This window comes from Calliopsis andreniformis, unplaced genomic scaffold (genome assembly GCF_051401765.1).
Source record: "Calliopsis andreniformis isolate RMS-2024a unplaced genomic scaffold, iyCalAndr_principal scaffold0033, whole genome shotgun sequence".
In the NCBI taxonomy this organism is placed as follows: Eukaryota; Metazoa; Arthropoda; class Insecta; order Hymenoptera; family Andrenidae; genus Calliopsis; species Calliopsis andreniformis.
The window spans coordinates 1,632,985-1,642,112 of record NW_027480442.1 but is presented as its reverse complement, the minus strand read 5'-3'; positions in this window follow the sequence as shown (position 1 = coordinate 1,642,112).

The following is a 9,128-nucleotide window of genomic DNA, read 5'->3' as shown; positions in this document are numbered from 1 at the left end:
TGGCCGTTGTTCCACCAGGTCGAATAGTTAGTGCCTTAGAAGTCAACGCCAGAAGCATAAAATACAATATAAATACAACAGTTTTTCCATCGTATAAAACGAATAATTGCAACCAGTTTGAAAGTGATGGCCAATTCTACCTTCCGGGCAATCTAGGCTTCACTCTAGGGCGTTGCTCCGCCAGATCGAATAGTTAGTGCCTTAGAAGTCAACGCCAGAAGCATAAAATACAATATAAATACAACAGATTTTCCATCGTATAAAACGAATAATTGCAACCAGTATGAAACTTATGGTCATTTCTACTTTCCTAGCAACCTAGGCTTCACCCTAGGGCGTTGCTCAAACAGATTGAATAGTTAGGACCTTAGAAGTCAACGCCCGAACCATAAAATGCAAAAAAAATACAACAGTGTTTCCATCATATAACAGGAATAATTGCAACCAGTTTGAAAGTGATGGCCAATTCTACGTTCCGGGCAACCTAGGTTTCACTCCAGGCCATTGCTCCACCAGACCTAATAGTTACGGCCTAAGAAGCCAACGCCAGAAGCATAAAATACGATATAAATACAACCGCTTTTCCATCGTATAAAACGAATAATTGCAACCAGTGTGAAAGTAATGGTCATTTCAACGTTCCGGGCACCGTAGGCTGCACTCTAGGGCGTTGCTCGACCACATCTAATAGCTACGGCCTTAGAAGTCAACGCCAAAGGCATAAAATACAACGTAAATACAACAGCGTTTCCATCGTATAAAACGAATAATTGCAACCAGTGTGAAAGTTATGGTCATTTCCACATTCCGAGGAACCTAGGCTTCACCCTAGGGCGTTGCTCCAACGGATTGAATAGTTAGGTCCTTAGAAGTAAACGCCAGAAGCATAAAATACGATATAAATACAACAGCGTTTCCATCGTATAAAACGAATAATCGCAACCAGTGTGAAAGTTATGGTCATTTCTACATTCCGAGCAACCTAAGATTCACTCTAGGGCGTTGCTCCACCAGATCGAATAGTTAAGTCCTTAGAAGTAAACGCCAGAAGCATAAAATACGATATAAATACAACAGCGTTTCCATCGTATAAAACGAATAATTGCAACCAGTATGAAACTTATGGTCATTTCTACTTTTCGAGCAAGTTAGGCTTCACCCTAGGGCGTTGCTCCAACAGATTGAATGGTTAGGTCCTTAGAAGTAAACGCCAGAAGAATAAAATACGATATAAATACAGCAGCGTTTCCACCGTATAAAACGAATAATTGCAACCAGTGTGAAAGTTATGGTCATTTCTACATCCCCAGCAACCTAGGATTCACTCTAGGGCGTTGCTCCACCCGATCGAATAGTTGGGTCCTTAGATGTAAACGCCAGCAGCATAAAATACGATATAAATACAACAGCTTTTCCATCGTATAAAAGGAATAATTGCAAACAGTGTGAAAGTAATGGTCGTTTCTACGTTCCGGGCAAGCTAGGCTTCACCCTAGGCTGTTGTTCCACCAGATCGAATAGTTAGGGCCTAAGAAGTGAACGCCAGAAGCATAAAATGCAATAAAAATACAACAGTTTTTCCATCGTATAACAAGATTAATTGCAACCAGTTTGAAAGTGATGGTAATTTCTCCTTTCCGGGCAACCTAGGCTTCACTCTAGGGCGTTGCTCCACTAGATCGTATAGCTAGCGCCTTAGAAGTCAACGCCAGAAGCATAAAATACAATATAAATACAACAGTTTTTCCATCGTATAAAACGAATAATTGCAACCAGTATGAAACTTATGGTCATTTCTACTTTTCGAGCAAGTTAGGCTTCACCCTAGGGCGTTGCTCCAACAGATTGAATGGTTAGCGCCTTAGAAGTCAACGCCCGAAGCATAAAATACAATAAAAATACAACAGTGTTTCCATCGTATAAAACGAATAATTGCAACCAGTATGAAACTTATGGTCATTTCTACTTTCCGAGCAAGCTAGACTTCACCATAGGGCGTTGCTCCACCAGATAGAATAGTTAGTGCCTTAGAAGTCAACGCCAGAGGCATAAAGTGCAATATAAATACAGCAGTGTTTCCATCGTCTAAAACGAATAATTGCAACCAGTGTGAAAGTTATGGTCATTTCTACATTCCGAGCAACCTAGGATTCACTCTAGGGCGTTGCTCTACCAGATCGAATAGTTAGGTCCTTAGAAGTAAATGCCAGAAGCATAAAATGCGATATAAATACAACAGCTTTTCCATCGTATAAAACGAATAATTGCAACCAGTGTGAAAGTAATGGTCATTTCTACATTCCGAGCAACCTAGGATTCACTCTAGGGCGTTGCTCCACCAGATCGAATAGTTAGGTCCTTAGAAGTAAACGACAGAAGCATAAAACACGATATAAATACAACAGCATTTCCATCATATAACAGGAATAATTTCGACCAGTTTGAAAGTGATGGCCAATTCTACGTTCCTGGCAACCTAGGCTTCACTCTAGGGCGCTGCTCCACCAGATCGAATAGTTAGTGCCTTAGAAGTCAACGCCAGAAGCATAAAATACGATATAAATACAACAGCTCTTCCATCGTATAAAACGAATAATTGCAACCAGTGTGAAAGTAATGGTCATTCCTACGTTCCGAGCACCCTAGGCGTCACTGTAGGGCGTTGCTCCACCACATCTAATAGCTACGGCCTTAGAAGTCAACGCCAGAGGCATAAAGTACAATATATATACAACAGCGTTTCCATTGTATAAAACGAATAATTGCAACAAGTTTGAAAGCTATTGTCATTTCTACATTCCGAGCAACCTAGTATTCACTCTAGGGCGTTGCTCCACCAGATCGAATAGTTAGGTCCTTAGAAGTAAGCGCCAGATGCATAAAATACGATATAAATACAACAGCTTTTCCATCGTATAAAACGAATAATTGCAACCAGTGTGAAAGTGATGGTCATTTCTACGTTCCGAGCAACCTAGAATTCACACTAGGGCGTTGCTCCACCAGATCGAATAGTTAGGTCCTTAGAAGTAAACGACAGAAGCATAAAATACGATATAAGTACAACAGCATTTCCACCGTATAAAACGAATAATTGCAACCAGTGTGAAAGTTATGGTCATTTCTACATTCCGAGCAACCTAGGATTCACTCTAGTGCGTTGCTCCACCAGATCGAATAGCTAGGTCCTTAGAGGTCAACGCCAGAAGCATAAAATACGATATAAATACAACAGCGTTTGCATCGTATAAAACGAATAATTGTAACCAGTTTGAAAGTGATGGCCAATTCTACGATCCGGACAACCTAGGCTTCACGCTAGGGCGTTGCTCCACCAGATCGAATAGTTTGGTCCTTAGAAGTAAACGCCAGAAGCATAAAATACGATATAAATACAACAGCTTTTCCATCGTATAAAACGAATAATTGCAACCAGTGTGAAAGTAATGGTCATTTCTACGTTCCGAGCACCCTAGGCGTCACTCTAGGTCGTTGCTCCACCACATCGAATAGCTATGGCCTTAGAAGTCAACGCCAGAGGCATAAAGTACAATATAAATACAACAGCGTTTCCATCGTATAAAACGAATAATTGCAACCAGTGTGAAAGTTATGGTCATTTCGACATTCCGAGCAACCTAGGATTCACTCTAGTGCGTTGCTCCACCAGGTCGAATAGTTAGGTCCTTAGAAGTCAACGCCGGAAGCATAAAATACAATATAAATACAACAGCTTTTCCATCGTATAAAACGGATAACTGCAACCAGTATGAAACTTATGGTCATTTCTACTTTCCGAGCAACCTAGGCTTCACCCTAGGGCGTTGCTCCACCAGATCGAATAGTTAGTGCCTTAGATGTCAACGCCAGAAGCATAAAATACGATATAAATACAACAGCTCTTCCATCGTATAAAACGAATAATTGCAACCAGTGTGAAAGTAATGGTCATTCCTACGTTCCGAGCACCCTAGGCGTCACTCTAGGGCGTTGCTCCACCACATCTAATAGCTACGGCCTTAGAAGTCAACGCCAGAGGCATAAAGTACAATATATATACAACAGCGTTTCCATCGTATAAAACGAATAATTGCAACAAGTTTGAAAGCTATGGTCATTTCTACATTCCGAGCAACCTAGTATTCACTCTAGGGCGTTGCTCCACCAGATCGAATAGTTAGGTCCTTAGAAGTAAACGCCAGAAGAATAAAATACGATATAAATACAGCAGCGTTTCCATCGTATAAAACGAATAATTGCAACCAGTGTGAAAGTTATGGTCATTTCTACATTCCGAGCAACCTAGGATTCACTCTAGGGCGTTGCTCCACCAGATCGAATGGTTAGGTCCTTAGAAGTAAACGCCAGCAGCATAAAATACGATATAAATACAACAGCTTTTCCATCGTATAAAACGAATAATTGCAACCAGTATGAAAGTTATGGTCATTTCTACTTTCCGAGCAGCCTAGGCTTCACCCTAGGGCGTTGCTCCAACATATTGAACAGTTAGGGCCTTAGAAGTCTACGACCGAACCACAAAATACAAAAAAAATGCAACAGTGTTTCCATCATATAACAGGAATAATTTCGACCAGTTTGAAAGTGATGGCCAATTCTACGTTCCGGGCAACCTAGGCTTCACTCTAGGGCGCTGCTCCACCAGATCGAATAGTTAGTGCCTTAGAAGTCAACGCCAGAAGCATAAAATACGATATAAATACAACAGCTCTTCCATCGTATAAAACGAATAATTGCAACCAGTGTGAAAGTAATGGTCATTCCTACGTTCCGAGCACCCTAGGCGTCACTCTAGGGCGTTGCTCCACCACATCTAATAGCTACGGCCTTAGAATTCAACGCCAGAGGCATAAAGTACAATATATATACAACAGCGTTTCCATTGTATAAAACGAATAATTGCAACAAGTTTGAAAGCTATGGTCATTTCTACATTCCGAGCAACCTAGTATTCACTCTAGGGCGTTGCTCCACCAGATCGAATAGTTAGGTCCTTAGAAGTAAACGCCAGAAGAATAAAATACGATATAAATACAGCAGCGTTTCCATCGTATAAAACGAATAATTGCAACCAGTGTGAAAGTTATGGTCATTTCTACATTCCGAGCAACCTAGGATTCACTCTAGGGCGTTGCTCCACCAGATCGAATAGTTAGGTCCTTAGAAGTAAACGCCAGCAGCATAAAATACGATATAAATACAACAGCCTTTCCATCGTATAAAAGGAATAATTGCAACCAGTATGAAACTTATGGTCATTTCTACTTTCCGAGCATGTCAGGCTTCACCCTAGGGCGTTGCTCCAACAGATTGAATGGTTAGGGCCTTAGAAGTCAACGCCCGAAGCATAAAATGCAATAAGAATACAACAGTGTTTCCATCGTATAAAACGAATAATTGCAACCAGTTTGAAAGTGATGGCCAATTCTACCTTCCGGGCAACCTACGCTTCACTCTAGGGCGTTGCTCCACCAGATCGAATAGTTAGTGCCTTAGAAGTCAACGCCAGAAGCATAAAATACAATATAAATACAACAGTTTTTCCATCGTATAAAACGAATAATTGCAACCAGTATGAAACTTATGGTCATTTCTACTTTCCGAGCAACCTAGGCTTCACCCTAGGGCGATGCTCAAACGGATTGAACAGTTAGGGCCTTAGAAGTCAACGCCCGAACCATAAAATGCAAAAAAAATACAACAGTGTTTCCATCATATAACAGGAATAATTGCAACCAGTTTGAAAGTGATGGCCAATACTACGTTCCGGGCAACCTAGGTTCCACTCCAGGGCATTGCTCCACCAGGCCGAATAGTCACGGACTATGAAGTCAACGCCAGAAGCATAAAATACAATATAAATACAACAGCTTTTCCATCGTATAAAACGAAAAATTGCATCCAGTATGAAACTTATGGTCATTTCTACTTTCCGAGCAACCCAGGCTTCACCCTAGGGCGTTGCTCCAACATGTTGAATAGTTAGAGCCTTAGAAGTCTACGACCGAACCATAAAATACAAAAAAAATACAACAGTGTTTCCATCATATAACAGGAATAATTTCGACCAGTTTGAAAGTGATGGCCAATTCTACCTTCCGGGCAACCTAGGCTTCACTCTAGGGCGTTGCTCCACCAGATCGAATAGTTAGTGCCTTAGAAGTCAACGCCAGAAGCATAAAATACAATATAAATACAACAGTTTTTCCATCGTATAAAACGAATAATTGCAACCAGTATGAAACATATGGTCATTTCTACTTTTCGAGCAAGTTAGGCTTCACCCTAGGGCGGTGCTCCAACAGATTGAATGGTTAGGGCCTTAGAAGTCAACGCCCGAAGCATAAAATACAATAGAAGTACAACAGTGTTTCCATCGTATAAAACGAATAATTGCAACCAGTATGAAACTTATGGTCATTTCTACTTTCCGAGCAAGCTAGGCTTCACCATCGGGCGTTGCTCCACCAGATAGAATAGTTAGTGCCTTAGAAGTCAACGCCAGAGGCATAAAGTACAATATAAATACAACAGCGATTCCATCGTCTAAAACGAATAATTGCAACCAGTGTGAAAGTTATGGTCATTTCTACATTCCGAGCAACCTAGGATTCACTCTAGGGCGTTGCTCCACCAGATCGAATAGTTAGGTCCTTAGAAGTAAACGCCAGAAGAATAAAATACGATATAAATACAGCAGCGTTTCCATCGTATAAAACGAATAATTGCAACCAGTGTGAAAGTGATGGTCATTTCTACATTCCGAGCACCCTAGGCGTGACTCTAGGGCGTTGCTCCACCACATCTAATAGCTACGGCCTTAGAAGTCAACGCCAGAGGCATAAAGTACAATATAAATACAACAGCGTTTCCATCGTATAAAAAGAATAATTGCAACCAGTGTGAAAGTTATGGTCATTTCTACATTCCGAGCAACCTAGGATTCACTCTAGGGCGTTGCTCCACCAGATCGAATAGTTAGGTCCTTAGAAGTAAACGACAGAAGCATAAAATACGATATAAGTACAACAGCATTTCCACCGTATAAAACGAATAATTGCAACCAGTGTGAAAGTTATGGTCATTTCTACATTCCGAGCAACCTAGGATTCACTCTAGTGCGTTGCTCCACCAGATCGAATAGCTAGGTCCTTAGAAGTCAACGCCAGAAGCATAAAATACGATATAAATACAACAGCGTTTGCATCGTATAAAACGAATAATTGTAACCAGTTTGAATGTGATGGCCAATTCTACGATCCGGACAACCTAGGCTTCACGCTAGGGCGTTGCTCCACCAGATCGAATAGTTTGGTCCTTAGAAGTAAACGCCAGAAGCATAAAATACGATATAAATACAACAGCTTTTCCATCGTATAAAACGAATAATTGCAACCAGTGTGAAAGTAATGGTCATTTCTACGTTCCGAGCACCCTAGGCGTCACTCTAGGTCGTTGCTCCACCACATCGAATAGCTATGGCCTTAGAAGTCAACGCCAGAGGCATAAAGTACAATATAAATACAACAGCGTTTCCATCGTATAAAACGGATAATTGCAACCAGTGTGAAAGTTATGGTCATTTCGACATTCCGAGCAACCTAGGATTCACTCTAGTGCGTTGCTCCACCAGGTCGAATAGTTAGGTCCTTAGAAGTCAACGCCGGAAGCATAAAATACAATATAAATACAACAGCTTTTCCATCGTATAAAACGGATAACTGCAACCAGTATGAAACTTATGGTCATTTCTACTTTCCGAGCAACCTAGGCTTCACCCTAGGGCGTTGCTCCACCAGATCGAATAGTTAGTGCCTTAGAAGTCAACGCCAGAAGCATAAAATACGATATAAATACAACAGCTCTTCCATCGTATAAAACGAATAATTGCAACCAGTGTGAAAGTAATGGTCATTCCTACGTTCCGAGCACCCTAGGCGTCACTCTAGGGCGTTGCTCCACCACATCTAATAGCTACGGCCTTAGAAGTCAACGCCAGAGGCATAAAGTACAATATATATACAACAGCGTTTCCATCGTATAAAACGAATAATTGCAACAAGTTTGAAAGCTATGGTCATTTCTACATTCCGAGCAACCTAGTATTCACTCTAGGGCGTTGCTCCACCAGATCGAATAGTTAGGTCCTTAGAAGTAAACGCCAGAAGAATAAAATACGATATAAATACAGCAGCGTTTCCATCGTATAAAACGAATAATTGCAACCAGTGTGAAAGTTATGGTCATTTCTACATTCCGAGCAACCTAGGATTCACTCTAGGGCGTTGCTCCACCAGATCGAATGGTTAGGTCCTTAGAAGTAAACGCCAGCAGCATAAAATACGATATAAATACAACAGCTTTTCCATCGTATAAAAGGAATAATGGCAACCAGTATGAAACTTATGGTCATTTCTACTTTCCGAGCATGTCAGGCTTCACCCTAGGGCGTTGCTCCAACAGATTGAATGGTTAGGGCCTTAGAAGTCAACGCCCGAAGCATAAAATGCAATAAGAATACAACAGTGTTTCCATCGTATAAAACGAATAATTGCAACCAGTTTGAAAGTGATGGCCAATTCTACCTTCCGGGCAACCTAGGCTTCACTCTAGGGCGTTGCTCCACCAGATCGAATAGTTAGTGCCTTAGAAGTCAACGCCAGAAGCATAAAATACAATATAAATACAACAGTTTTTCCATCGTATAAAACGAATAATTGCAACCAGTATGAAACTTATGGTCATTTCAACTTTCCGAGCAACCTGGGCTTCACCCTAGGGCGATGCTCCTACAGATTGAATGGTTAGGGCCTTAGAAGTCAACGCCCGAAGCATAAAATACAATAAAAATACAACAGTGTTTCCATCATATAAAACGAATAATTGCAACCAGTATGAAACTTATGGTCATTTCTACTTTCCGAGCAAGCTAGGCTTCACCATAGGGCGTTGCTCCACCAGATAGAATAGTTAGTGCCTTAGAAGTCAACGCCAGAGGCATAAAGTACAATATAAATACAACAGCGTTTCCATCGTCTAAAACGAATAATTGCAACCAGTGTGAAAGTTATGGTCATTTCTACATTCCGAGCAACCTAGGATTCACT